This window comes from Cornus florida, unplaced genomic scaffold (genome assembly GCF_030987335.1).
Source record: "Cornus florida cultivar Cherokee Brave unplaced genomic scaffold, ASM3098733v1 CherokeeBrave_3.0.0_Hap2_Chr03, whole genome shotgun sequence".
In the NCBI taxonomy this organism is placed as follows: domain Eukaryota; kingdom Viridiplantae; phylum Streptophyta; class Magnoliopsida; order Cornales; family Cornaceae; genus Cornus; species Cornus florida.
In genome coordinates this window covers 75,758,907-75,764,906 of record NW_026775573.1, presented here as the reverse complement: position 1 = coordinate 75,764,906, position 6,000 = coordinate 75,758,907, and positions in this window count along the sequence as shown.

The following is a 6,000-nucleotide window of genomic DNA, read 5'->3' as shown; positions in this document are numbered from 1 at the left end:
CTCTTGTGATCGGAGAAAACCTCAAATTTCTCCCCATACAAATAATGTCTCCACCTTTTTAGGGCAAAGATAACTGTTGCTAACTCCAAATCATGTGTTGGATAGTTTAACTCGTGAATCTTTAACTGTCAAGACCCATAAGCAACCACCCATTCTGTCTGCATCAAGACAAAACCCAATCCTTCCTGCGAAGCATCGCAATAGACCACATAACCTAAACCATGTTCAAGTATGATTAAAACTGGAGCTAATGTCAACCTGACCTTCAACTCCTAAAAAGCAAAGTCACAAGCCATATGAACTTGACTCCTTTGCAAGTAAGTTGAGTCATAGATGCCACTAGACGAGAGAAATCCTGAACAAATCTCCTGTAGTAGCCGGCTAGGCCAAGAAAGCTCTGAACCTTAAACACTGTCTTCAGATGCTCCTAATCCATCACAGACTCAATCTTTGATGGATCCACTACAATACCGCCCCCTGGCACAACATGTCCAAGGAACTTAACTTCTGGTAGCCAAAATTTACATTTCTCGAACTTGGTATACAATCGGTTATCCCTAAGGATTTGCAATACTATCCTCAAATGATACTTACACTCCTCTACCAAAACAGAGTAAACGAGAATGTCAGCAACGAACACCACCACAAATCTATCAAGATAATCACTGAATACATGGTTCATCAAGTCCATAAAAGCTGTTGGAGCATTGGTCAAACCAAATGGCATCACCAAAAACTCATAATGGCCATACCGTGTGCGAAAAACGGTCTTGGATATATCCTCATCCTTAACCCTTAATTGATAGTAACCCGATCTCAAATCGATCTTCAAAAAGCATGTCGCTCCCTTCAACTAATCAAACAAATCATCAATCCTAGGCAAAGGATACCTGTTCTTGATAGTAGCATGATTCAACTTGCGATAATTGATGTAAAGTCTCAAAGACCCATCCTTCTTCTTCGCAAAAAGAACCGGTGCTCCTCATGGTGAAGCACTAGGACAAATAAAGCCTTTAGCTTTCAAATCATCCAACTGACCTTTCAGCTTATCAAGCTCTGCCGATGCCATATGGTACGGTGCCATAGAGATAGGCGTTGTACCAGGAATGACATCAGTGGTAAAAATAACTTCCCTTAAATAAGGAAACTTTGTCAGTTCCTCTGGAAAGATGTCAACAAAATCCTCAACAATTACTAGAAGAACACGACCCAAACTACTATCCTCGTCAACTAGCAAACTAACCAAGTAGGATCTGTGGTGACTCCAGTCACCAATGCTGATAACTATCACTGGGTGGGAATTGCTCCGATCTCTCACAAAATGGAAACAATCTCCCTTGGGAGTGCAAATGGACACCCTCTCGCGGAAGTAATCGATCGTATCCCGAAAGAATGACAACCAATCCATCCCGAGAATGATGTCAAAACCTATCATGCCGAGAACAACAAAATCAAACTCTAAGGTCCGCCCAGCTATCTCAATAGGACAACTAAGATAAACACGATCCAAAGACACTGGACCCCCAACTGGTGTGTCAACACAGAAAAGACTGTCCCGAAGTGTGACCTCCAGACCCAATGAATGTGCAAATGATGCAGAAATGAAAGAATATAATGCACCTGTGTCAACAAGAACCCGTGCTTAAGAACTAAAAATTGGAAAGATACCTCGAACTGAAGAGGTGCCTACAGAAGCATCCGCCTGTGGAAGAGCGTAGGCTCACCTTGAGTCCTTGAGCCCTGCTGTGAACTGCCCTGATAACCTAACTAATGTGTAGAAATAGTAAATGTAGAACCCCTGGCTGGATAAGTGCCAACTGGCGCCACTGGCTGTGGTGCTTGAGAAACTCTGAAACTAGACTGAACCACTAGAGACTATACTGGTACCATCTATGAATCTGTGCCATTACATGACTTATTCAATAACTTTGGACAATCCTTCCTAAGATGACTTGGTTGCTTGCAATAGAAGCAAGCTCCTTGCCCTGTTTTTGTAGAAATTGATGTCTGACTAGCCTGTGGTCGAAGCTATGGGCAGCGAGGCTTGATGTGCCCCGTTTGCTGACAATGGTAGCAAACTATACCCTGGGCTGATCCCGTAGATACAGGAACTGTGGGTGCAGGACAATTCTACTGCGGTGCCCCCTGTGAGTGAGTATTGTTCCCTGCCCTGGCCTTCTTCCACTAACTCCCAGAAGATGATGGATTGTCTCTGCGAGTCTACTTGTATGAACTTCTAATCCGTAACTGATTCCGTTCCTCTGCCTCAGCTAGCATAGCCCTCTGGACTACCTCTTTGTAAGTCCTCAAATTAAGAATTAAGCCTGTGGCCCGATATCAAGATGTAGTCCATCTTGAAATTTCATTACCCTAGCCTTATTTGTCTCCACCATATCCTCGGCATAACGAGAGAAAGAAGTAAATCGTGTCTCATACTCAATGACACTCATAGTGCCCTGATAAAGACCTGTGAATTGTATCCTCATCTCCCGCCTCATAGCCCTAGGAAAGAAGCGCTCGAAGAACAAATCTCTGAACTCATTCCAAGTCATCAACTCAACATTATGGACATTGGTCATAAACCTCCACCAGATATCTGTATCTCCCATGATCATAGAAGCAGCAAAGAAATCCTCAACCTATCCGTGGGTACCGCCATACTGTCCAACTTGCGAACCATAAGGTCCAGCCAAGCTTTTGAGACTAGCGGATCTGAACTCCCCATAAATGGATCAATTTTAACCCTCTGTAGTAACATAAACTACTCCATTGCCTCATTGACTATCGGTGTTGGTGCTAGAATCTATATCCCTACCACCTGCCTGCGTATCAATTCCTGTAAGGATTCAGTAATCCCCTAATTAATTCCCTGAGCAACCTACTCCTCGTTAGTCGGTGCCCGCGGCGGATCAGCATCCATGCCACGAACTGGAATCTTGGGCTTCCCTGGACCCATCGTGAACTCGGTGTCAACCACCTACTCCTCAATGCCCTGACATAAAGACTCTCTACACGTGACAACCATAATGCTAAATGTACGAAAGAAAGGAGTTTAATAATAACACAAGTTATTATGACCGAATGCAACTTATACTAAGAACGCACAAAACACAAAGCAAAATAAGACATGTAACATACTGTCATGCTAAAGCAATCAAAGAAAGCTATTTGAATAGTTAAGCACTTAAGCAGATAAGCATACATGTCAAACAAAGATGCTTTTATACACATAAGCATATAACCACGAAGACATGTCATAATACCAAGCGTGTTATCAAGAAACATATAAACATGTTATAATGCTGAAACATGTTATCAAAAACATGTGAAAATATCTAAGTAAATCAATAAAAGCATGATATGCACCCAAAACCCGTCGTTCTAAGGTATTCAAACCTAGGAGCTATGATACCATTTATGACGGCACAAGTTTTTCAACCTGGTGCGTCAGTGATGACCCGAAGTTAACCCGATAACGGATTCGAAATGCAGAAGCAAAAGATGAAACCATAGTCCTTTGAGATAAAAATCATCTCTAAGACACCAATGTGACATTCCATGATGTCACGAAACTTAAGGTGAGCGAAAGAGGAAACTAGAGTTAAAAATGGGCTAAATCCATTAATTAAGGGCAAAATGGTCAATTCACAATTAAAAGGAGAGAATTGACTCTAAACTAGTCAAATAAGGTGAATACAATCTAATCTAATCATTTCACAACATTCCAAGAGGTTCTAAGAACTTTGGACAAGAATCCCATAAAATTGTCCTTTTCCCAGTTTAAGTGAAAACTGACACTACCTCACTAAAACATGAATAACTCCCACAGTGATTCAAATCTGAGAATGGCATAGGTACCATTGGAAATCTGACTCAAAATCCATGAGTTTAGGCTCAAGAATCACCCCTGTAATGACCCGGTCATTTTCTTTCCTTTCGTTTTCTCATATTTTCACCGATATTTTTTTTCTGTTGATCTTTTCCTTTCTGAGTTCGGTTTCTCGTCACTTAGTGTCATCTTGAGTACTCGAGAATAGTTTCTAAGACTCTTTTCCTTGGATTGATGACTTCTTTTGAGGACCGAGTCATTTTCACATTTTCACTTTTGTGACACTATTTACTTTCGTCTTTTTCTCAATTGTCACTTATTGGCATAACCTCACTTTTCGTGTTTGGATTTTATTTCAATTTTGTATTCATCCACGATATTTAAATTCCATGCGATGTGTATTTTTACTTTCCTAGAAAAGCATGCTAAGTGTTTACTTTTCTTGTAAAGGGTATGGATACATAACCATTTTGTAATATTCATAACTTGAGGGATTTTTGTGTAAGTAAATAAAGTAATTATTTTTTGTCTTGGGGACCATTTTATAATTTAATTTGGAAGATATTTTCAAAAAGGACCTTTCGCAATTTCGGAAAAGTGTGACAAGTGTCACTTTTATAGGTCCACTTGTTGACATTTGTGTGAAAACACTTTGATGCCTTGGATGATGACATGTGGAGGGTGGAGATTCACCAACTTGTTGGCCTAGGATTGGTGCACTTATTGGCTTGGATGGTTGACAAGTGTAGGCTTGAGATTAAACTTAGGATGGAGCCTTGGATTTGTGACAAGTGTATGCTCCAAATTATGTCTTGCAATTATTTTTGGACCACTTTAGGATTATGGTTTTAAAGAAGGGTTTTTGTGCAATTGACCATAGAAGTGTGTGTTGACCATGGTGTAAGAGGACATGGTGAGTGGAGGATTTCTATTTCCTCTACTCACACATTTTCACATTATTTTTTTCCTTCCTCACCAAAAACCTTAGCCTCTATGGATGGAGCTTGAAGCCTTAGGTCTTGACCTTGATTTTTGAGAGCCTTCCATTGATTTTCAAGCTTGAACTTGGGAATACTTTTTGTTCCTCTCATCCTCCTCTTCATAACCCTTGAAGGGTTTACCATTTTGTGTTGATTTGCATTCGATTCTGGAGAGACACTTCTCTAGTTAGGTAGGGGATGTTATAGGGTTACATTTTTTTTTTCTTGCATGCTATTGATGCTTTTATAAGTTGTATGTATGTCTTTTGAAAATTTGATAAATTAGTGATTTATGATAACTTACATATAACTTATTTTAGACTTGGTAAATGGCATTGCCATGAGTTGATCTTTGATATATATTAATTTTGGATGATTTAGATGAGTTTTCAAATCTAGAGATTAAGTGGATTTAATTTGATTTAAATTCTAGTAAATTGTATTTTACTTGTATTCCATTTTAGACTTGAGATATGGTATGGCCATGATTTGGTGCTTGATATACATTAATTTCGGATCATTTGAATAACTTTTGAAATCTTGAGATTTGATTAATTTAAATTAATTAAATTCTATATGGTGCTATCTTGCTCATTTGACACTTTTGATTTGATATATCTAATGAGCATGTTATGTTGCTTATCATATATTAATTTGAGGTTATTCGAATTTGATTTGAAATCTAGAGAATTTGATTATCTTGTTTAATTAAATTCTATCTAATGGCTCCATGGATCTATTGGTATTTTAGAAGTTGTTTCTATATTCAAATCATGGACTTGAACTTGTTATATATTCACTTTGTTGTGTTTTGGGTATTGGACAACAATGTTGTTATATTTATATTAATGAGAACATGTTTTCTTTATGAAATATATTGATGCCATATGTATTGAATTACACACTTTGTAATTGACATTATATATGCCATTTTAGAATTGAAACTCTAAGGCATGGAGTGTGTGGTTTCAACCTGCTTGTGCATGGAAGGTTGTTTTCGTGCATTATATAAATTACGTATAAGTTGTGAACTTATTTGATTATTTTGGAGTCTTGGGACATTGTTACAAGTGACGTGGCTAGAGTTTGGCTCTAGTGCGGGAGGTATGAGTTCTCCCCAATTGAGATAGTGTGCACTAGGGTGGTCTTCCCAGCAGGTTAATGCTTGGAATAACCATTTAGTCCTTGGCC